Raw genomic sequence first — 25618 nt, 5'->3', positions numbered from 1 at the left:
GCCTGGGTGGTGAGGACCACTCCCATTTCTTGCATGAGATCCCATCCCCAGAGGTTAATAGGGAGGCCAGGCAAAACATATGGCTGAAAAAGCCCTGTGTGGCCCTCAGAGTCTTGCCACTTTAGGATTCTGAGGCTTTATTGGAACACAGCCTGTCCTATTCCCTGGAGGGTCACTGTCCCTTCCTCTTTCTGCCAGGCGGGGGGCAAAAATTTATCTGAGAGGACAGAAATGTCCAACCCAGAATCTAAGACGCCCCTAAAGGACTTGCCTTCTATCCTTAATGTAAGCTGGGGGGCGGTTCTCCATAGTGGCTAACCAAAATGCTGCTGGGCCGGTACTTCCAAGAACTTGGTTGCCCTTTTTCTTTTTAATTTTTCGAGCCTCACAAGGAACTGTAGGGAGGAGGAATAACTGAGCAATCCGTTCTCCTGCTGGGATGGCAACAACCCCACTGCACACTGATGTCATTATTTTAATCTCTCCCTCACTATCCTGATCTATAACACCGGGGTGTACCTGGATGCCTCGAAGAATAGTACTGGACTGTCCCAAGAGTAGTCCCACCGTACCTGGGGGCAATGGCCCATGCACCCCAATAGGGAGGGCCTGGATCCCCATTTCCGGTGTTAGGATTGCCCGGGCAGAGGGACCGAGGTCCAATCCTGCACTCCCTGAGGTGGCTGTAAAGAGGTCTGAGATATGAAGGGGTTGCTCTGGGGGAGAAAATGAATCCTGCCACTGCCCGGAGCAGGGGTCATTGCCCCGTACACATTGATTTTGGGGCACTGGGGCGGGGCCCTCCTCCAGTTTCCCTGATTATTATTAGCAGGAAGGAAATTTCCCTCCCGGTCAGTTTTAGAGTAGCAGTCATTAGCCCAATGATATCCCCTTCAGCAACGGGAGCATAAACCAGGTCTCTTGAGACCCGTAGTATTATTTTGAGGACACTCTCTATGGAAGTGTCCCTCCCTACTGCAGCTGAAACATGTTTTTCTCCCTCCGAGAGCAGGTCTTTCTTTCCCCACTTGGGACCAAATAGCAGCAGCTAACACTTGGCCCTGGATGAAGTTCCCATCAATGTCCCTACAGATCTGGATATAGTCATTTAGACTTTTATTACAATAGGGGCGAAGGGCTTCCTTACAATATTTATTTGCTTTTTCAAAAGCCATCTGCTAGATGCCCAATGCCCCCAAATATTCTTTCTGCTACCTAACTGAGACGATCTACGAAGTCTTGAAAAAGTTCGGAGGGTCCTTGAAGGACTTTGGACAGATGATCCCCTCCTTCCTTGGAAGGCAATGCTTTCCAAGCCCCTTGGGCCGCTGCTGCCACTTGGGCATAGACTGCGATATCATATTGCATTTGTTGCTGAATGGTGGCATATTGACCACTCCCAGTAAGCATCTCCACATTTCTCTGGGGCTGTCCAGCCTGTGCATTTCTTTGGGCTGTCTGGCTGCATCTTTCCTGAAAGTTACTCCTCCAAATCAAATAATCTCTCCCACATAGAGTTGCTTGGCAAAGCTGCTGCAAATCACTAGGTGTCAAGTTAAGAGACGCAAAAGATTCCATTAAGGGAAGTGTAAAGGGAGCCTGGGCTCCATAATTTAAAGTTGCCTCTTTAAGTTGTTTTATATCTTTAAAACTTAAAGGGTTATGACACCAAATGACCTGCCCAGAATTGATCGGGTCTGGAGCTTCTATTACCGGGGCCACCACCAGGCAGTATTGGACCCCTCCTTTGGGTCTTCCATCGAGGTCCAAGAAGGACTGGGTTATATCATAGGAGGAGTCCCTTTTTTCAGAGTATGGAGAAGGGTTTCTCTCCCTGTCCTGTCATTTCTTAATTCGAGTCTTTTTTAGTTCTTTTTTAAGGGCCGCGATCTCAGCAAGTAACCGTTCCTTCTCAGACTCTGACAAGGCTGAGTCTGAGCTACTTCCATTTTCTAGGTCTGACAGAGAAGAATATAACCGATTCTGACCAGAGTCCTTCTTTTTGTGTTGCGCCCGGAGATCTCTACCTGTTTTTTTGTTGTTGCTAAGAGACTCATCCTCATCCTCACTAAAAATGGAGCCTCTAGTTTCAGTCAGGGTCCCTTCAGAAAATTCATCCTCACTCTCTGCCCCTGAACTCAAGGAGGCTTGAGTCTCAGTCTCTTGTAACTCTAAAAAAGCCTCTTTTGTGTCCTGAACTACCTGGCGGTGACAAACCTTATCTGTCAAAAGTGCACCCCTCACTAATCTCCATAAGGAGAATGTGGTAGGGGGCAAGGACTCAGATCCCTCTTTTTGTAAAATTCTATGAAGATCACGGCGAACTTCCTCCCAATCTGGGATATTTAAGCTTCCCCCAGTAATGAACCATGGACTTGCTCGTTCGATTGATTTTTAGAAAGCCTTTTAGGGTTTTAGACTTGACTGCAGTCCTATGTCCTTTAAGTAAAATTTTTAATTGATACTGTAATGATTCTAGCTTCCCGGAACTATTCCCCATCATTTCTTAACCCCATCCACTTACCTCGCTTTCACGATCTCGGTGGAACCTCCAATTGCCGCGTCCAATGCACAGCCTGTGTCCAAGAATGTGCAGAGAGTGTAGTGGATTGACAACACAGAGACTTGTTCAACGATGTAAAGAAAACTTTTAGCAGGCCCCAAAAAGGCTCAAGAAAACTTCCCAAGAAAGGCCTCCCTCCAGTAAAGCTTCTGCTCTCTCTCTACCCCTGGCTGGTTCTGCTCTGACACCAAAAACTGATCTGGGTGTGTCAGAAGAGGCGGTTAGTCTTTGGACAAGGTTGAGGTCAGGGCGGTTCCTGTGGGCCAACCCTTTTCAGAAACTTATTGCCCCGGGCATTGTATTGTTTTCAGTAAACATGTTTTTAGTAAACATTGTCTTACAGCTGCCTACTCCCAGGCTGATGGGGAAGTGGGTCTATGAACAAGGCCTGGTGTCCCCACAGTCCACTCCCTCCATACCTTTTCAACATGGTACTTGAATTTCTAGCCATTGCCATACAACAAAGGGGGATCAAGGGGATACAAATTGGGAAGGAAGAGGTCAAACTTTCACTATTTGCAGATAATATGATAGTTTACATCAATGACCCAAAGAAGTCTACCAGGGAACTCTTACAGCTGATTAACACCTTCAGCAAAGTAGCAGGCTACAAGATCAACTCAAGAAAATCAGTAGCCCTACTATATACAGTTGATAAAAGGGCTGAGAAAGAAATCAGAGAAACATCACCCTTTACAATTGCCAGAAACAACATAAAATACCTTGGGGTAACGCTAACCAAACAAGTGAAAGACCTGCATCGCAAGTACTCTGAATCTTTAAAGAAATAAATTAAAGAAGCCCTCAGAAAATGGAAAGATCTCCCATGCTCTTGGATAGGAAGGATCAATGTAGTAAAAAGGGCAATCATGCCAAAAGCAATCTACAGATTCAATGCAATCCCCATTAAAATCCCAGCACAATTCTTCACAGACCTTGAAAGAACAATAATCAATTTTGTATGGAAAAACAAAAGACTGAGGATAGCCAAAACAACCCTGTTCAACAAGGCAACGTCCAGAGGCATCACCATCCCTGACCTCAAGCTCTATTATACACCTATAGTCCTGAAAACAGCTTGGTATTGACAAAAAAATAGACAGGTAGACCAATGGAATCAAATTGAAAACCTGGATATTAACCCACACACATATGAACATCTGACTTTGACAAAGAAGCTAAAAATACACAATGGAATAAAGAAAGCATCTTCAACAAATGGTGCTGGCATAACTGGAGGCTGGCATTTAGAAGAATGTGGATCGATCCATGTTTATCGCCATGCACAAAACTTAAGTCCAAATGGATCAAAGACCTCAACATAAATCCAGCCACACTGAACCTCTTAGAAGAGAAAGTGGGTGGTACCCTTGAACGAATTGGTACAAGAGACAGCTTCCTGAACATAACACCACTAGCACAGACAGTGAGTACAACAATTAATAAATGGGACCTCCTAAAACTGAGAAGCTTCTGTAAAACAAAGGACACAGTCAGCAAGACAAAAAGGCAGCCCACAGAATGGGAAAAAATATTCACTAATCCCACATCTGACAGAGGGTTGATCTCCAAAATTTACAAAGAACTCAAGAAGCAAGTCTCCAAAACAGCAAAGGATCCAATTAAAAAATGGGTTGCAGAAATAAATAGAGAATTTTCAATAGAGGAGTCTAAAATGGCTGAGAGGCACTTGAGAAAGTGCTCAACATCCTTAGCCATCCGGGAAATGCATATCAAAACAACTCTGATATACCATCTCACTCCTGTCAGAATGGCTAAAATAAAAAACACCAATGACAATTTATGCTGGAGAGGATGTGGTGAAAGGGGAACACTCCTCCATTGCTGGTGGGAGTGCCAACTGGTTCAGTCACTTTGGAAATCAGTATGGAGATTCCTCAGAAAAATGGGAATAAACCTACCACAAGACCCAGCAACTCCACTCTTAGGCATATATCCAAAAGATGCCCATTCATACAACAAGGATGTCTGTTCTACTATGTTCATAGCAGCTTTATTTGTAATAGCCAGAACTTGGAAACAACCTAGATGCCCCTCAACCAAAGAGTGGATAGAGAAAATGTGGTACATCTACACAATGGAGTACTATTCAGCAGAAAAAAACAATGGAATCCTGAGATTTGCAGGCAAATGGATGACACCAGAAGAAACCATCCTGAGTGAGGTAACACAGTCACAAAAAGAGAAACATGGCATGTACTCTCTCATATATAGATTTTAGACATAGATCTGGGGAATGCCAGCCTACAATCCATGGCCAGAGAATCTGGGAAACAGAAACTTCATTCAGTGGCTGATGGAAGAAGGGGCACACTCCCATGGCTAAGTACTGAGCTGAACTCAAGAAAGCCAGTAACAGAGAGGGAGGACTGATGACCAAAGGGATTAAGACTGGACTGGTTTAACCCCCAGAAACAGCTGACCTGACAAAGGTTAACTTTTGAATCCCAGGCATCAGCCTGGGAATACAGCATGGGACTGTTTAAGACCCCCTGAATTTGGGTGTCAGTGAGGAGGCCTAGTTAATTTATTGAGCCTTGGGCAGTAGATCAGTACTCATCCTGAGTGTACACACAAACTTTGGACTCCCATCCAACAATGTGAGATGCACTCTCACCCTTAACTCTTGGGGGAGGGAAAGGAAGAGGGACCTGGAACTGACTTGTGAAGCAACCTTCTTTCTAATCTAAATTTAAACTTTAAAATAAATTTTAAAAAAAGTAAAAAAAAAGAACTATTACCAGGTAAGAATTATATTCATAATGTTTAGCAGGTAAGAATTACATTCACAATGTTTAGCTCATTTCCATTTGGCAAATTCAGATAAAATACTCTATCTTATCTTGGTGAGTTCAACGTTTTGTACCCAATTTACTTTTTTGTCATTACTTGTATTATTAACTTAAAATATGTTTTAGACCTTAAAATATTTCCTTAGATTAAACAACTTAAGCTTTGAAAAAAAAAGAAAGATAAAAATAGTTGGAGCTCTTCAAAACTGAACCCTCCTTCAGTGCAAAGATTCCATGAAGAGGATGAAGATGCTGCAGGCTGTGAAATAATAGTTCCAAATCAATATCTAATCAAAGATTGGAAACTACAGTAAATACGGGCTGTTTAGAACTCAACAATAAATAAAGCCCAGTTAGAAAATGGGCAAACATGTGGACAGGCACTGTTTCATGCTGAGTAGCAGGAGCTCAGTTAAGCAGAGATAATAATTCTTTACTCAATGCATTACTTGTAAATAATACTCTCCCCTGCTTTATGGGTTGTTTCTCACGTTGATGCATAAACGCTTTAAATTTTTACAAAGTTCATAATTATCTAAGTTACCATTTTAGGTTATTGTAGTCTTAACATACGCTGGATATAAGATTACTACCCACGATATGTAAAGAAGGCATGACATAGAACACCTTTTTCTTTTTTTTTTATTTTCCAGTTTAAATTTAGATAAGAAACGAGGTTGCTTCACAAGTCAGTTCCAGGTCCCTCTCCCATTCCCTCCCCTCCTCCCGTGCCCTCACCCCCACCCCCCACCCCCGTTATCCCCTCATTCCCCCAGGGAGGGTGAGGCCCTCCATGGGGGTGTCCATAGTCTGTCATTTCATATAGGGCAGGGCCTAGACCCTTCCCCAAGAGTTCAGGGTGAGAGTGCACCTCACATTGTTCTATGGGAGTCCAAAGTCCGTGTGTATACTTGGGATGGGTACTGATCTGCTGCCCAAGGCTCAATAGATTCCCTAGGCCTCCTCACTGACACCCAAATTCAGGGGGTATTGATCAGTCCCATGCTGGATTCCCAGGCTGATGCCTGGGTTTCAAGAGTTAACCTTTGTCAGCTGTTTCTGGGGGTTAAACCAGCCCAGTCTTAATCCCTTTGATCACCAGTCCTCCCTCTCTGTTACTGGCTTTCTTGAGTTCAGCTCAGTACTTAACCAAGGGAGTCTGCCTCTTCTTCGATCAGCCACTAAATGAAGTTTCTGTTTCCCAGACTCTCTGGCCATAGGGTTGTAGGCTGGCACTCCCCATATCTATGTCTAAAATCCATATATGAGAGAGTACATGCCATGTTTCTCTTTTTGTGACTGGGTTACCTCACTCAGGATGGTTTCTTCTAGTGTCATCCATTTGCCTGCGAATCTCATGATTCCATTATTTTTTTTCTGCTGAATAGTACTCCATTGTGTAGATGTACCACATTTTCTCTATCCACTCTTCGGTTGAGGGACATCTAGGTTGCTTCCAAGTTCTGGCTATTACAAATAAAGCTGCTATGAACATAGTGGAACAGACATCTTTGTTGTATGAATGGGCATCTTTTGGATATATGCCTAAGAGTGGAGTTGCTGGGTCTTGTGGTAGGTTTATTCCCATTTTTCTGAGGAATCTCCATACTGATTTCCAAAGTGGCTGAACCAGTTGGCACTCCCACCAGCAATGGAGGAGTGTTCCCCTTTCACCACATCCTCTCCAGCATAAATTGTCATTGGTGTTTTTTATTTTAGCCATTCTGACAGGAGTGAGATGGTATCTCAGAGTTGTTTTGATTTGCATTTCCCTGATGGCTAAGGATGTTGAGCACTTTCTCAAGTGCCTCTCAGCCATTTTAGACTCCTCTATTGAAAACTCTCTATTTAGTTCTGCAGCCCACTTTTTAATTGGGTCCTTTGCTGTTTTGGAGACTTGCTTCTTGAGTTCTTTGTAAATTTTGGAGATCAACCCTCTGTCAGATGTGGGATTAGAACACCTTTTTCTGTTGGGGATATGTGGAGGGCTCTGTGGGAAAGGTTTTCATAGTTTAGGCATCCATCCTTTGTTGCTTTTTTGTGAATTTTCTTCCCTTGCTCCTCATTGAAACAGGTGCCACACTTCCCACCCAAGACAAACATCAACAAAGTTCTCTTCTAAACAAATGTGTTAGTCTTCTCCCCAGACCTCATCTCTGTCTTCCATTTCTGTGAGAAATGTGCTTCCTTCGAGCCTCTGGCATCATCCCCTCAACTCCCACTTTCCTCCAGTTCACCCCCAGAACACTGCCATCACATTGTCCCTCCTCTCCAGCACAGTAGGCTCAGTCTGGCACGGTATGCAAAACTGCCGACCCTTGTGCAAGGACAGCAGCCTGTGTCCTCCCACCTCCCAGTGTCACTGTAAAACTCAAACACAGCCTTCGTCTTCCCATCTTCCATCTACCTGCAGTGGACTGCACTCCTGGGGACCCCTACCTTCATGTCTAGCCACTGGTTCCCGTCTCCTGCCCCACCTGGCTTGCCTCAAGTTTTAGTCAAAGGCAAGCTCTCCCGCAGCATTCCTTAAAACCACACACCTTCTCAGAGTACTGACTGCCCTCTATTCAGTGTTCCCACAGCACCAGGTGTCTTGCTTATTGTAATGATGCGGAAGATGAGTGACACCCGCTGTTACTGCCTCCCAAGGCTCTATATCCTGCCAACACAGCCCAGTTCCTGGGGTGTATGTAATACATTCACAGAGGGATGCTGCTGCACTGAACATGTGCCAATCGCTCATTGATACCTTGCTTAATCATATTACAAAAGTGATAGAACTTCAGACGAGCCGGAAACAAGTCGTTTTCCATGCTATGAAATAACTCAGCTACTCACCACCTCAGGTCCTTCCACCACCCAACAGCAAATGGCTAAGAATATCAAGTCATAATCTACTTAAATGTTCTTCACTTCTGAAAAGGACTCAATCCAATAGGACTCCAAATTACCTCCAGTTTCCTTAACAAAATTGGAATCTATTCAGCTCGCATTGGCAGGCTGGAAGGAATGTGCATATCAGTGCAACCCCAATCACAGCGCGCTCAGCAGCCCATGCAGAATTCATCTAGGCAGAGAGCAGGAGAGGAATCGCAGCCTCAGCAAAGTGGGGGGAGACTGGTGTGGACGCTGTATGTCTGCAGCTCAGCAGCGACTCGGAAGAGCTGGGCTTAGGAGGCAGAGTCGGAATCCTTATCACTCTTAGGTCATGACTTCCGTGCTCTGCTGGACTTCTAGACCTCCTCCGTCTTCCTGGGTAATGTCAGTATCATGAACATGAGGACCCCTCCTCTGGTCCTCTCTAATCTGATCCTAATGTCATCCTTTATGATGGATGCTGACTCAGCTATGGAATGCCCTATTATTTCTGGATATGCCTGTGAGAATGTCTCTAGAAGAGATGAGCATCCCAGTAGTAAACCGAATAAAAAACAGGATGTTTTCTCCAGTACATGTGGATATAACTCAGTCCATCCAGGGCCTGAGTGCACCGAGAGTTAATGGAGAGAACTAGTCTTCTCCACTCAAGATGAGAAGACACCGTCCTCTGCTTTATTGTATGGATGTTTCCAGTGCCAAGGCCTTTGGATACTGAATTAGCTCTTACTTTCTTGGTTTTTTAGCTTACAGAAGCCAAGGGAGGCTTCTTGGTCTCCCTGGGCTCATGATTCAATTCCTGCAGTAAATCTCTTGTGCATGTTCTAGAGGTTCTGTCTACTAACGCACCGTTAGTAGTCAGAAAAGCGAAGACCTTTGCCTCGGCCTTCCTTCTTCCTTTCAGCCTGCTTGAAGCCAGCAGACAACACGTGCCACTCCACACATGAACATACAACATTTGCACATGCACACACCTGCGCACATATATGTGGTCACAAAGTCCCTTTCTAAGCAGCAGGGCACAATTCCTTAGGTATTAAATTTAGCCCAGAGTGTCTTATAATATGCCCCCTTTTTTTTCATTCAAGAGACTTTATTCACTCGTCATTAGAGGAGAACCCAGTCTCAAATGTACCTATCTGGGAATAGCATCTGGGGATTCCTATAGCAGCTAACATGGGAAGGACATGCTTGGAGGTTAGCTAAGAGCAAGAGAAGTGAGGGAGCTTGCGGGGCTCATTTGTATCTCCCCTACATTGCACCACCCATGTCACCCCATGTCATTTTTTGAAGGGTATGTTAATAGTCCCATAATCCCCAGCAATGAGGAAACAGAGGCAGGAAGATCAGGAGTTCAAGTAGTTTAAATTTGGCTGCGTAGTAAATTCAGGGTCATTTTGAAATACACAAGACCATGTCTTTAAAAAGGATCAGAGAGATCTCAAATAATTTAATGATGCACCACAGAGTCTTAGAAATATGGGAACAACCCAAACATAGAAGCAGAAGACAGAAATAAATAATAAAGATCAGGGCACAAGTGAATGAAACAAGGACAAAAAAAGAAAGAAAGAAACCCACAATGCAAAGAACCAATGAAACAAATAATTGGTTCTTTGAAAAAGTGAACAAAATTGACAAATCCTTAGCCAAACTAACCAAAATAAAGAAAAAACCCCATGTGAATAAATTCCCAGTGATGAAGAGGATATCACAACATATGCCAATGGAATCTAGATCATTAGGGACTACTTTGAAAACTTTACAATCCAAAACCTGGGCAAACAAGGAGAAATGGAAACTATTATAGACATTATGGCCCACCAAAATTAAATCACAAGGATGAAATTACTCCTTTGTAAAGATAACCCCCCAACAAATTATTTGCTAGAGTGAGTGACAGGTCTAATGTCCCCAAACCTCCCTCAAGTGCCTCATGAAGGGGACAAATATGGGATAGGAGCTCTTGGTGCCCTTTCTCCAACACAGGTCTTCAGAACTATCTGAAGCTTCACAGACCCCTGGAAATTGAATGGGCAGCTATTTTACTCAATAGGGAGCACGGGGCTGGAGGTTTCACACATCCTAAGAGAGAAGTGACTATGGTAAATGGAAGAGGCCAGTCCATGGGCATGGAGGACAGAGCACCGAGCATACAGAACAGCAAACTAAGGTCAAGGATGCTCAGGCCCCAGAATGGGAGCTTTTGCTGTTAGACAGAGATGAAGCTCCTGGACAAGGCCTTGGAAGCGTGTGATCAAAGCTGTCTGTCCCATTTCTGTGTATTCCCTAGGTCCCTTGAGACACATTTGCCACTGCCAGAGGTGGTGAAGTGACTCCAGCTGCCTGGACAGGGAAGGCCAGACAAGGCCAGGCATGTGTCCTGTGGCAAGTGGTAAGTGACCCACGTTGTGTGGCAGAGTTGTGCCCTGTTATGGACTCTACCATCAGTTGGAGTCAGGAGCCTGCTGGTCCATTCCAAGCACTAGGGTAAGGCCTTATCTACTACCAGCACCTCCGTGGTGACATTTTTAGTAGACATGCACGCCCGGGCCTGCAATCCTCTAAGTAGTTACACAAATCATTTTTGCCTACTGCAAATTGGCTAGATCCATGTCCCCGGACCCTGAGCCAGTCACAAACAGGCAGTGGAGATGAAGCTGGAAAGGGGCCATATCTAGAAGGTTTCCTCCTCCTCAGCTGTTTGCCTATGATGTGCATAAGGTCCCTTTTATCTAATATGCACTCCTTGGCTACGATTCAAAGGCCTATCCGAGAAGACAAGTTGAAAAAAATGCCTCCTGGTGCCCTTACACTGACTCCATTCAATTTCCAGCCTTTTCCCAGCTAATTCTCAGCCTGCAATTTCCTAATGACTCTGTCTGCACCACTCTGTGGTCCACTAAAAGGCACAGCTGGCCAAGATTCCCTGCATGGTTTGCAGTTGGGGTGCTGTCAGCATTTCTTTTCTGGTTATGAAATACTGTCAGGGTTCCTCTGGATGTCCAATGTTTCTCTGAGATAAGCATTCTACTATCAAGAAGAGGGTTTGAGAAGGATGCTAAAGACCCAGTCCAGAGAGAGCCTGAGCCCCAGTCTTTCTTGGGGCAGGGTGGGGTTTAACTAGGGATCTTCTTTGTTTCCTTCTCGAAGGGACAGAAGTAAACAAAGGATAGAGCAGCGTCCAGTACATCCCTGCACTGGTCTGTGTTTCTGTGCTCACTAGCCCTGGGTAATCTGACCTGGCTGGGATGCTAATTAAAGTTTTGTTAAATGCATCTATTAATGCTGTCCTATAAAACTGTGTAAATGGCTATGCATAGCATTCTGCCCACACCTAGTATTTCCAATTTAATGAGATTATGAGCCTCAGGCTGTCACACTGCATCCTAAGGACAGACTGGGAGGAGCTATTAAAAGTTATTACTGTCATTACTGCTATTCACTTGTGGAAAGGTACTCCTGCCCTTCTCCTATGGGCAAAAGATTTCTTAGGAAAGAAGGTCTGTGACAAAATATATGATTCCAAGTTCAACAAGAAATTGAAGAGGCAGCAGGACCCCTGAGCTCCCCTCTGCCCTGCGGAGTTTCCACCCTGCTTCCCGCCTCTGCCTGTTGGCAATCTCCTCCTCCCTTCCATCAAGAAGGAACCAACTACTTCCCATTCTTCATCTCTGCTTCACTCCTGCCCCCTGGCCTTCAGCCAGGACCAATGCCATGAACCCAACTTTGCCTTTGCACATGGGGATCTGTCAGTGTTCAAGTCTCCATGTCTTGGGCAGGTAACCCTAACCACTTTCTCCAGAAGGATACATAAATATGCATATGATTTTAAAAGTTATTCAAGTTCCCCAAGTGCTGTGATCATCCTATGATCTGAATTCTAACAAGTCTTTTAAAGACCTGACTCCCTTTACTATTTGCCAGTATCTAGCCACACCCATTCCCCAAATTAATTAAAATGAAAATTCAAGTAAGTCCTTGAACACAACAGCTGCTTGCAGCTATACAGGACCTGTTTCTACTGTTGTCAAAACAGTGCAATCACCCCTGTCCATCTGCCAGTCCCTAAGTCACTCCAAGGTCCAGAATACCCAGGAGATCAAGCACACTCTTCTTTCTGCTCACACTCCTCTGACTGGAAGATGGTCTGTCACACCCTTAAGTAGACTACCTGCCATCATGGGAGGTTTGGATGGAGTTTACATAGCAACAGTCCAAATGAAATGAAAACATGACTCATAAAAGAAATATCGTGTGCCAAGGACAAAGCACCAAGACAAAGGTTGTACTTACCAAAGTTTTATGTGGTGGTTTGAAACCACATAGGTTCATATATTTGAATGCTTAGTCACCAGGGAGTAGCTCTGTTTGAAAGGATTAGAAGGATTGGGAGTTGAGGCCTTGTTTGAGGAAGTATGTCACTGGGGGTGGGCTTTGACAACCCAGAGTCTCTCTTGGCCTGTGGATCAGGATGTAGTTCTTACCTACTCCTCCAGTACCATGTTTGCCTGCCACCATGGTCCCCATGGTGATAACCTCTGAAGCTGAAAGCAAGCCCCCAATTATATGCTTTCTGTAATAAGACTTGCCTTGGTCTCTTCACAGCAATAAAACAGTGACTAAGATTGAAAGTTCACTAAATTATGAACCAATTTATAGGAAAAGCAAATGAGAGTTAGAGGCAATACTTGGCTGATGCCTGGGTGAAAAAGATAACTAATTATTCCTGTGTACAAAAGGATCACCAAAGGTCTACCTAAAAGCTCTCGCTAGCCTCATGCCAGCCAGATCTCACAGAACTTACATGCTCACACTTGGCCTGCCCTCACAAGGACACCGTCAGTACAGACAACACAAAGCGTGCCCTCTGCATATATGCAGCCCCATGGTTACTCACTGGACTCAGCACAGGTAAACGATGAAAGAGTCATCAGGACTCACAGTGACACAGGATTCTTGAGCCCATGCTCTTGTCTCTGTCCTGACTGTCGCTCTTTATTCTTCTCCATTCTCCACCTCATGCCTTGCTACTCTCCTCTTCTAAAATCCACAGAAATAAATACCACCCCGTATGTTTTCCTGTCACTCTGTCTTCTGAGTGCAAAGATACAGTTGCATTTAAAACCCTACAGGCCATCTGAGGGCATGAGAACCGATCCCCGTGAGCTAGAGAATGTGGCCTGTGCCCACTCATTGTCTATGACTTCTGTGAATTTCCTTGTTTTCAACAAAATCAGAAAATGCAAAAGTGAAAATGCTGACCCTCAAGGAGATACCGTCTTGAATTTGTCAAGCTTGCCCTGTGGTTTTTAAGACAGTGGAAAAGAGAAAATGCATCCATAAGCACAATAGAACAGTGTAGTGTTACAGAGATTAAAATAATAATAATAAAAACAAGCAACAATAACAACCTTCAAATAGAAAAACAGTGTAGTGTTACAGAGATGATGATGATGATAATAAAATGACCCCTTCAAACTGAGATGATGATGATGATGATGATGATAAAATAACCCCTTCAAACTGCAGAGAACACCCAGGATGGGACAACAGCCTAGACAATGGGGATAAGCAAATAGTTCACAGAGAACACAGGTGGGTAACATGTTTTCTAGACTGAAATCTCATCAAGATCCATCGGAGGTGCAGGAACCTTTCTTCTCTCTACACAGAGAACCCCAGAGGTCGTCCTCCTCCTGTTAAGAGAAGCTTTTTCCTTGCTTGCCGATTTGGTATATCCCCCGCCAGTCGCCTGGGCTCTGCCGCGCCAGCCTGGTTCTAGATCCGCATGAGTCCCAAATAAACACACAGGAGGCTATATTAATTATGAAGCTGTTGGCCTTGTTCGTCTCTTACTGGCTAGCTCTGCCTTAAGTAATTACCCCATAATTGTTAATCTAAGTATGTTTCTTACCGGAGAATAGTTCCCGGTGTCCTACTCCCATGGCGTCACATGTTGACTCTCCTGGGTTTCTCCTACCCAGAATCCTCCTGGATTCCTAGCCCCACCTATCTAGATTCCTATTGGCCAGACAGTGCTTTATTAGCATAAGACTTCCCCAACATCTCCTCTTTTCTGTTTAAACAAAAAGAAAGGTCTTAACTTTAACACAGTCAAATTGTATATAACAGAACAGTTATCAAGTAAGAACATAGTTACAATATTTTAGCAAGATTTAAAGAAAATATATATCCCATCCTTGTGAGTCCAAAGTCCTATATGTAGCTTATCTTTTATCATAACTAAGGAAAACTATAATTATAAGTATCTGTCTTCAACTCCATCAAAGACCACAGAAGGATAATATATAAACACTAGGATTGACAGAGACATCTTACTGCCTGGACAGTCACCCGAAGTTCCTCTGTAACGTTGGGGCATCCATCTTCAGCCCATAGGCCACAATGTGTCTGGAACACTTCTCAGCAAAGCAGGAAATTTCAAACTGTCTATCTGCATTGGTAGTCTGTCAGTCATTTTTCTTTGTCCTGTAGACAGTCTCGTAGACTCTTCATGAAGCAGGAACCCTGTAAGACTGAGTTCAGTAGTCACTTTCCTATGGGTCCTGCATGTCCAGTTTATACAACAGCAGTCAAACAGTCTAGGCAAGAGCAGTTTCTTGCCCAAATGGCTAATCTTGCCATGTTGAAAGCAAACTCCATAACAAGTTTCTTCGATGCCCATCTTCCTCTCAGATATAATTGGTGCTGCCAGGAGCAGACATTTCTCATTGTCAAAAAAAACCCTAGACCATTTTAAATGCCATGTTCTGAAGGTCTTTCAGAGGTTTGAAGACTGTCTATCTGTCTCAAATATATTTCTGTATATCTAGAAAACCTAACTTACCTAACTATAAATTCTATTATAAGTAACTATCTATAGTCTGTATTCAATTATGCATTACATTTTAGAAGATCAGTATAAGCACAATGCTTAATCAAGAGGAGAAATATAAACATCACAAAATTGACCTTGAATTTGTATCAATAAATGAAAAGCAATACCCATACCATAATTCCCCTTTTTACCATTAAAAAAATTGGCTGTGATCATTAGCCAATTATAAACAATCCCATTTAAATGAAAACAAAAATTTATAAACAAGATGGGAATTGGGACGTCGCTCATTCCAAACTGCTTCCTGCTGGAAGGGGGCGCTGTTTATACCATGGGGATCATGACAAAACTCAGAAACCTGTATAAGTCCGTATTTTCGGGGTCTGTAAAGCTCCATCATCTTAACTGTCTCAGTCGTTGGAACACCTGGTCCACTGCTTCCGGGGGTCTTGGTTCGTGAAACCACAGAAGCCTGGAAGGAATTCTCAGCTTTTCATTTTCTGTAGAAACATAAGCAAAAACTCCTTTTCCAAGTAACATATCCTTATACTTAAATTTTGAAGTCAAGTCATTTTCAAAAGATAGAAGTTGGATTAATTTAGCAGCATTTATAATCAAGTGTACTTTAGCAGCTGTTCCTTCCTTAGCAATCAAAAAACTGAAAAACATAATAGCGTACAGTATCCAGACTCTCTGTGTATTTTCCATCTTTACGTGGCTTATTTATTTATTTATTATTACTTTATTTATTTTTCTTTGAGACAGGATTTCTCTTTGGAAATCTGCCTGCCTCTGCCTCTGCTTCTGGAGTAAATCCTACCAGCGTGCACCACCACAACGCCGGCTTTTGTATTTATTTACCACTTTGCCATTTCATTTTCTCTCAGTCTCACGTATATTTTAAACACACTGTAAACCTTTAAAGGTTTTGTTCATACAAGTCTGACTTTACTGTAAATATGTTTTTCTGGCCACGTGTCTTATCTGTTAAAACCGCGGCAGTTTAAACTGCCTCTTTTTTTTTTTTTTCCAAGATGGCGGGCGTAAGCATGATTCCAGCTTACCGCCTCAGTCCATGCTGACCTCCAGCAAAAGCTGCCACTTCCAGCTGTACGTACACACCTTTCAATCGTTAGCAGAGTCTCTTAAAACAACCTTGTTAGTTTTTTTTTTCCTTTTTCTTTTTATGCTGAGTCAGGAAGACTCCGGTAACCGAGCCACGTGAATCTCGGCTTGTCGCTAGCAAAACAGAGCACACCTGAGAAAAATGCTGCTACCAAAATCTGTGCTTCTCGCCGTTCCCCGTTCTTCTGTTTCTAAAATTTCTTTAAAGCTTTTGTCATTTTATGTGGAAATTCATCATCCCACTCCTGATCACCATTATGTTAAGAGAAGCTTTTTCCTTGCTTGCCGATTTGGTATATCCCCCGCCAGTCGCCTGGGCTCTGCCGCGCCAGCCTGGTTCTAGATCCGCATGAGTCCCAAATAAACACACAGGAGGCTATATTAATTATGAAGCTGTTGGCCTTGTTCGTCTCTTACTGGCTAGCTCTGCCTTAAGTAATTACCCCATAATTGTTAATCTAAGTATGTTTCTTACCGGAGAATAGTTCCCGGTGTCCTACTCCCATGGCGTCACATGTTGACTCTCCTGGGTTTCTCCTACCCAGAATCCTCCTGGATTCCTAGCCCCACCTATCTAGATTCCTATTGGCCAGACAGTGCTTTATTAGCATAAGACTTCCCCAACATCCTCCACACCCCCTCCCCGGCCCAGTAACCAGGGTAGGAAGGTAAGTGACCCCAGAATGTCATAGAGGAAACATGGCAAATCTTGGACATTACAAACTAAAACACTCAGCCATCCGAGTTAAATGTTTTGTTCTCTAAAGGCCTCAACCTGAAGGAAATGCGAGTTTTTGTAGAGTGACTTTTTAAAATCACTGGCTTGTTCTTTTAAATTCTGTTTTACAGGAAGCTCACACCTTTGTCTTGGTTACACCCTCACATCCTTACAGAAGAGATCTGAGGATGTTCTCATGCCAGGGTGCTCTGCATTCCAGCAAGTTATTGGGACCCATGTCCCAAGACAGAGGGCAGCTCTGCCACCTCATGGTTATATGTGGTACTGCATCAATCCAAGCCTTGAAGTTGAGCAGAGGGCTGATTGGGAGCCCAAAGCTGCCTGAACCCCATCACCACCCAAGCCCACCAGGAGGTAGGAGGGGAGCTCTCCAGAATACCCTGGCCTTCGTGGGAGGGGGACTACCCTGGCTTCTCTGTCAGCAGACTGACACCCAACTTGGTATGCAGAATGGGAGCTTGAAATTCTACCTTTTATTTTTCTAATTTCTTTTTAATTAACATATAATTGTGCATATTTCCAACACATTGTGACATTTTGTGAATAAGCTCTGAATTGATTTTGTCAGGTTAGCATTTCTTCTGACACTTTTGAGCTCCGTGCTCTTCAGAGCAGGAACTGGGCTCTTGTGAACTGTCACCCCACCTACCCGCAGAGCACTGAGGCATACTCTTTCTGCATCACGGGATATCCATCATGCAAACTCCTCCACGGCACTTCATCCTCTCTAGACTATTCCAGTCTCTCCTATGTTGAGGGCACAAACTCCAAACACTAGATCACCAGGGTAAAAGTTGAGACATTAAAATAATCTTCCTCTTATAAGAGAGAACACACACACACACACACACAATTTTCCTTCACATAATGCCTTCCAGACCCAATTTAAGATTTATTTATTTTGTGTATATGAGTGATCTATCTCCTTTATGCCAGAAGAAGGCATCAGATCCCACTATAGATGGCTGTGAGCCACTATGTGGTTGCTGGGAATTGAACTCAGGAACTCTGGAAGAGCAGTCAGTGCTCTTAACTGCTGAGCCATCTCTCCAGTCCCCAGAGCCATTTTATACAGATGTCAGACTTTTTTACCAGAACAAATGACCATTGGTTCCCAGGACTTGTCTGAGCCTATGTACAAGTGTGACCCAATCAGGGAAGGACAGGGGATGAGACAGGACAGAGGGTTGAATGGAAATGGAATTTACCCTCTAGGTCCTGACAGGACTTCCTTGGTGCCCTCCAGCTGGAAGAACGATAATTTCATAGGGCAATGTGTGATCTGTGGGAAAAAAGTCTCCTTGGGGGAGATCACAAAGGGAGGGAGTGATGGAGGGAGAAGTCCTGCTACACTAAGAGCTATACCAGCCTTAAAGGCCCTGGAGACAAGACCTGTGCTGGTCACATCACAGTCAGAGAATGGCCTCCAGGGTTCTCTGTGAATTCAGACCATTTTACCCTTTCAGTGGTGTGTGGTAAGTGGGAACCTGTTAGTTGTGAAAAGGTTGAACATGAGAAACTGAGCCAGACATGTATTCCCAAGTATCTAAGCTCACTGGGGGAAGAAAGAAGGTAGAGGGATAGCCAGATATGACCCTGAACACTGCCCAAGAAAAACTGGGAAGTCTTCAACATCAGTGTGCAGCTGGAGACTAAACTTCACAAGGAAACAGCCTGCATACATCACAAGGTGTACAGCTCAGGGCACAAAACACACCCACAGGACACTCAGGACACACAGGGTGCACACATAGGGCACACACAGAATGCACACATATGGTGTGCACACACACAGAGTGCACACACAGGGTGCATACACTGGGCAAGTGGGACTGGGCTGTATAAGAAAGGCAGCTGAACAAGATGGGGAGCAAGTCTGTCAGCATCCTCCCTTGCCTCTGTTTCGGTTCCTGTATTCAGGCTTCTGCCTTGAATTCCTATGTTGGCTTCTCTTGACAAAGGACTAAGATACACAATGGAAGAAAGCCTCTCCTCTCCAAGTTGTTGTTGGCAGTGATGCTTATCACAGCCACACCGTGCAAACTATAACAGTAATCAAGCACACAGCGTTGTTCATCATGCCTAGGCAGGCAGTACCAGACACACGCCGTGCACTCCGGGCATGCAGATACAAACAGAACCCTTGGCACATGGTTCAAGGCACCTACAACAGGCACAGGGCAACGAGGACACCATCAGAATCAATATCCACATACACATTTGACAGATGACAGAGGAAACTGGCTCTTGTATGACAGCGCACAAAGAGGTGAGAACATAAAGGTGGACCTCCAATGCAGACACCACACCAGGCTGGCATGTGAGAGGAGCACATGCTGGACACAGATGCTGGCTACAGCATACTCAACAAACAATAGCAAGCGCATAACACAGGATGCAAGGCAAGCACACACACACGCACGCACACACGCACGTACGCACACACGGACACACACAGCAGCAGGCATGCTGGGCACCTAGCAGTACATACCAGACACTACAGCACACAAAGTTGATTCTGAGTCACTGGGTAAGAGTAGAAAAGTCCCTAACAACATTCTTGTCTCTTGTGCTCAACAGCCATGGTAGGGGTGCCTCAATCCTAGACCCCTATGAGGATAGAGCAGAGCCGTGGCCCAGCCTGTGGGGTTCAGAGTCATCGGTTTCCACTGCAGAACTAAACCACACAGTGGGACTGTATCATCCTTTGAGGGAATCTTTGAGTCATTTCCTAGACTTTTTGCTACAACAAATCACAATGCGGGCTACAAAAAAGCACACAACAAAGGGCAAAAACAAAGTTATTTCCACGAGGCCCTGCCATTTTGAATGCCTGCCTGCAAAGTTTGTGAGTTCCTGGCAAAGCATCTGCAGAGCAAACCCAGAGAAGAATCATTACACCATGGCTCTCTTCCCAGGTCCAGAAATCAGAGAACCACAGATGACCTTTTTGCACTGTCCTTCAGTTTGGGACTTGCACTTTACGTCTTCGGCCGTTAGGTGACGCCAAAGAGTAAGCTATCTAGTTGATAGGCAGGCTGGGCACAGGTGAAATGTCTAGAATTGAGTCCAAATGGAAACCACAGCTCCAACATCAGTGTCTGTAGCTCTCCATTCCAGTCTCAGCGCATGAGAGTCCCTGGCTTGCTGGGCTATCTTGGGTGTCTATCCAGGGTGGTAAGCATGGCTGCAGAGCGAGTCCAGACGTTGGCATTGCTACAGTAGTATTGACGTTGCTATGATTTACTGTTTGTGTCGCCCAAAATTCCTGCTAAATTTTGGTTCCCAGCAAAACAGTATTAGCAAGCGGGTTCTTTATGGGTGATTAAGTCCCCAGGAATTGGATCAGTGCCTTCCAAAAGGGCAGGAGATCTAGAGAGGCCCTTCCTTGTCACTGTAGCTCCCGTCTGTGAGGACACGGTGTTTGCCCCTTATGCCATGTGAGGACGCAATGAAAGAGGAGCAATAAGAAATCCCTCATAGGCCAGGAGGTGGTGGCGCACGCCTTTAATCCCAGCACTCGGGAGGCAGAGGCAGGTGGATCTCTGTGAATTCGAGGCCGGGCTGTACCGACAGCCTCCAAAACAATACAGAGAAACCCTGTCTCGTAAAACCAAAAAAAAAAAAAAAAAAAAAAAGAAAGAAAAGAAAGAAAGAAATCCCTCACAGACAATGAACTACAAAGCCATGGCCTTGGCTTCAACTGAGAAATATCAACCCTTGCGGTTTATAAATTAGTGTCTGAAGACAGCTGATCCTGAGTAAGGATCCCTCCCATGTGGCCTCTGATGCTACAGCTGGCTGTGTTGTCATGTTCCTTTGGCAATGCTGGAAGTCTCCTAACCAGTTGCCTTTGAAACTCAAGGTGGAGTTTGGGGTGTAGGTTTCGGTGCAGTTTGCCCGGAAATGGTCTCTAGCATAGACTGCTTTTCTGATTATGGAAAACTGGCCTCCTGTGTGTGCTGTCTTGTTGACCTTCTGGGTTTGCTGTGCTCAGTGTGGGATGCAGAATAAAATGCAAACCCTGGGAACTCTCAGGACATAGTCTGCTTAGCCAACATGCCTTCTCCTCAGCTTTCAAAGTTGTCCTATGTTCTTTCTGTACAGTGCTCAAGGTGATGTAGCTGGACCAGGTTGGGGGAAGTGGGAAAAGTCCCCGTCATCTTTAAGGAAGAGGAAATATCCATCACAATAATTTTTACATGTTTCCCTTTATTCGATTTAGTGTGTATCCATAATTTTGTTGTTTTAAAACTATGACTGAATAGTTTCATACATGTACATAATACATTTTGAATATATTCCTCAAACAGTCAAAAAAAACTGTGACTGAAGAGCCAGGTCAAGCCAACAGGAGCTTGCAGAGAGGGCAGAGACCAGAAAGCAGAGGGCAGAGAGTATTGGATTTGCTTGCACCCACCAAAGGGAACCCTGGTCACCTTCCCACGAGGAGAGGAAGAGACTCTTTTTACACCCACTGGAAGAAGTGATGGGGAAAATACAATATAAGAACACACTCATCAACAGAAAAACAAATATGACACCACCAGAGTCTAGAGAGTCTACAACAGTAAGACATTTCTAAAGGAAATGGACGACTTCCTGCCAAAACTAAATCAAGAACAGATAAGCAATTTAAACAGACCTATAACACCTAAGGAAGTAGAAGCAGTCATCAAAAGTCTCCAACCAAAAAAAGCCCATGGCCAGATGACCTCAGTGCAGCATTCTACCAGAAATTCAAAGAACTGCTTATACCAATTCTTCTCAAAGTATTCCATGCAATAGAAGCAGAAGGGTCTTTGCCAAACTCCTTTTACGAGGTTTCAATAACATTGATACCCAAGCCACACAAAGACACAACTAAGAAAGAGAACTTCAGACCAATTTCCCTCATAAATGCAAAAATACTCAATAAAATACTGGCAAATCAAATCCAAGAACACATCAGAAAACTCATCCACCATGATCACGCAGGCTTCATTCCAGAGATGCAGGGATGGTTCAACATATGAAAATCTATCAATGTAATCCCCCATGTAAACAAGCTGAAAAACAAAAATCACATGATCATCTGGCTAGATGATGAAAAAGCCTTTGACAAAGTCCAACACCCCTTCATGGTAAAAGTCTTGGAGAGATCTGGGATAACAGGAACATACCTAAACATGATAAAAGCTATATGCAGAAAATCAACAGCCAACATCAAACTAAATGGACAGAAACTCAATGCAATTCCATTAAAATCAGGAACAAGACAAGGCTGTCCCCTCTCCCCATACCTCTTAAATATTGTACTCGAAGTTCTAGCTAGAGCAATAAGACAACAAAAGGAGATCAAGGGGATACAAATTGGAAAGGAAGAGGTCAAATTTTCACTATTTGCAGATGATATAATAGTTTACATAAGTGACCCAAAGAACTCTACCAGCGCACTCTTACAGCTGATTAACACCTTCAGCAAAGTGGCAGGATACAAGATCAACTCAAGAAAATCAGTAGCCCTACTGTATACAGAAGATAAGAGGGCTGAGAAAGAAATCAGAGAAACATCACCCTTTACAATTGTCACAAATAACATAAAATACCTTGGGGTAACGCTAACCAAACAAGTGACAGACCTGCATTTCAAGAACCTTGAGTCTTTAAAGAAAGAAATTAAAGAAGACACCAGAAAATGGAAAGATCTCCCTTGCTCTTAGATAGGTAGGATCAATGTAGTAAAAATGGCAATCCTGCCAAAAGCAATCTATTGACTCAATGCAATCCCCATCAAAATCCCAGCACAATTCTTCACAGACCTTGAAAGAACAATTCTCAACTTTATATGGCAAAACAAAAGACCCAGGATAGCCAAGACAACCCTGCTCAATAAAGCAACATCTGGAAGCATCACCATTCCCGACTTCAATCTCTATTATAGAGCTTTAGTCCTGAAAACAGCTTGGTATTGGCACAAAAATAGACAGGTAGACCAGTGGAATCGAATTGAACACTCTGAGATTAATCCACAAACCTATGAACAGCTGGTTTTCGACAAATAATCTAAAACTATACAATGGAAAAAGATAGCATTTTTAACAAATGGTGCTGGCATAACTGGATATTGGCATGTAGAAGACTGCAGATAGATCCACGTGTATCACCATGCACAAAACTTAAGTCCAAATGGATCAAAGACCTCAACATAAATCCAGCTACACTGAACCGGTTAGAAGAGAAAGTGGGAGGTAACCTTGAACAGATTGGTACAGGAGACAGCTTCCTGAACATAACACCAGTAATACAAACACTGAGACCAACAATTAATAAATGGGACCTCCTGAAACTGAGTAGCTTCTGTAAGGCAAAGGACATAGTCAGCAAGACAAAAAGGCAACCCACAGATTGGGAGGAGATATTCACATATAACAGAGGAGATATGTCACATATGACAGAGGGCTGATCTCCAAAATTTACAAAGAACTCAAGAAGCTATTCTCTAAAACACCAAAGGACCTAATTAAAAAGTGGAGGACTGAACTAGAGATTTCTCAATAGAGGAGACTAAAATGGCTGAGAGACACTTGAGAAAGTGCTCAACATCCTTAGCCATTAGGGAAATGCAAATCAAAATAACCCTGAGATATCATCTTACTCCTGTTATAATGTCTAGAATCAAAAACACCAATGACAGCTTATGCTGGAGAGGATTGGAGAAAGGGAAACATTCATCCGTTGCTGGTGGGAGTGCAAACTTGTAGAGCCACTTTGGAAATCAGTATGGAGTTTCCTCAGTAAAATGGGAATCAGTCTATCACACAACCCAGCAATTCCACTCTTAAGCATATACCCAAAAGATTCGCATTTATACAACAAGGATGTCTATTTCACTATGTTCATAGAAGCATTATTTGTAATTGCCAGAACCTGGAAGCAACCTAGATGCCCCTCAACTCAAGAGTGGATAGAGAAAATGTGGTACATTTTCACAATGGATTACTACTCAGCACAAAAAACAACAGAATCTTGAAATTTGCAGGCAAATGGATGGCACTAGAAGAAACCATCCTGAGTGAGGTAACCCAAAAAGACAAACATGGTAAGTATTCCCTCGTGTATGGATTTTAGACATGGATCGGGGGAGTGTCAGCCTACAATGCCAGGGCCAGTGAGTCTTGGATACACGGAGGTTCCCAAGAGATATGCATTATACCCCTGAGAAGTGGAAAGAGGCAAGATCTCCTAGGCAGATTTTGGGAACATGGGGTGAGGAGAGAAGGAACCAGGAAAAAGAGAGGGGGATAAGAGGAGGGTAGAAGAAGACATGGGGGTGCAGGAAGGTTGAGTCGGGGTAAGAATAGAGGAGACCAGGATGAGAGATACCATAATAATTGGACTCATTATAGCTTTGAGGAGAGAGCTGACACTAGGGAGTTTTCCAGAGATGTACAAGGATAACACCAACTGGAAAACTAAGCAATAGCGGAGAGACTACATTAATAAGGTTGATGATAAGGTTGATGACTACTTTGTGTGACATCCTAGAACCTTCATCCTGTGACTGATGGAAGCAGAGACAGATACTCACAGCTAAACACTGAACTGACCCCCTGGAACCCAGTGACAGAGATGGAGGAGTGATGAACAGTCAAGACTGTGCTTGTGAAACCCACAAAGACAGCTGACTGGACAAGGGAGAGTTCTTGAACCCAAGACTGACTAAGAGGCCAATAGGGGACTGATCTAGACTCTGTGAATGTAGTGTCAGTGAGGAGGCCTCAGAAATCTCTGGGGCCTTGGGTAGTAGACTAGTGTTCACCATGACATACAAATTAACTTTGGGAGCCCACTCCACATGGAGGGATGCTCTCTCAGCCTGGACACATGGGGAAAGGTCTAGATCTTGCCCTGGATGAAATGACAGACTCTGGAGATCCCCCCAAGGAGGGCCTCACCCTCCCTAGGGAATGATGTGGGGATTGGGCTGGGGGTCGGGCTGGTGGAGGGAGAAGGGGGAGCTGTGATTGACATTTGAAGCATGGATGTTTCTAATTTAAATGAAAAATACTTTTTAAAAAATATGACTTAAGTTTTATAATTAGGCATTAAATTAGCCCAAGTAGTAGAGTATTTTTGTGCCATTTTGTTGTTTCTCTTTGGATTTTTATATCTTTTTTAAATTTAACTACATTTGCTCTTTCAGGTCAGGTGTCATGGCACACGTCTTTAATCTCAGAACTGGGTCAACAAAGGCAAGTAACATCTGGAAGTTCCAGGCCAGCCTGGTCTCTATAATGAATTTCAGGCCAGTCAGAGTTACACAGTGAACCCTGTCTCAGAAAACTATATACCTTTCCCACTTTCACAACGTGTTAAATGCATGCATTACTTCCCACGCACCCCCTCCTATCAGCCCACTCTCTTCCCTACAAATGCCTTCCTTTCCATTCCTACATTCATATCTTCTTGTTCATTTTGAGACCCACTGAATTTAATCAAGGCCATTTGCTGGCCACAGGCTTGGAACTATCCACTGCAGTTTGGTGGAGTCATCAGTGGCTACACACCTGAAGTAAATGACTTCCCCTTTCCCAGCCACATCATCCCCTCCTCCAACCATAAGAGACTGTCGACAGGCCCAGTCTTGGACAGATCAGTGCGAGTAACCATTTGCTGTG

At 43.9% G+C, this 25618-nt stretch overlaps 1 long non-coding RNA gene across 2 annotated transcripts in view; it reads left to right on the top strand.

Annotated features, from left to right (window-relative positions):
- The window catches only part of LOC121133847, a 102589-nt gene extending 78685 nt beyond the window's left edge, over positions 1-23904 (top strand). The window contains exons 2-4 of one of the 2 annotated variants that reach the window (XR_005870860.1): positions 10547-10648; positions 17069-17312; positions 23865-23904. This is a non-coding gene — a long non-coding RNA (uncharacterized LOC121133847). Of the gene's footprint in view, positions 1-10546; positions 10649-17068; positions 17313-21271; positions 21653-23864 lie in introns of those variants that run through there. The other variant, XR_005870858.1, reaches the window with a different exon arrangement.
- Positions 23905-25618: the final 1714 nt, after the last annotated feature.

Source organism: Mesocricetus auratus, unplaced genomic scaffold (genome assembly GCF_017639785.1).
Source record: "Mesocricetus auratus isolate SY011 unplaced genomic scaffold, BCM_Maur_2.0 Super-Scaffold_4256, whole genome shotgun sequence".
Classification (NCBI taxonomy): domain Eukaryota; kingdom Metazoa; phylum Chordata; class Mammalia; order Rodentia; family Cricetidae; genus Mesocricetus; species Mesocricetus auratus.
Note: the sequence above shows the minus strand (reverse complement) of the source record. Positions and strands in the feature narration are given on the sequence as shown.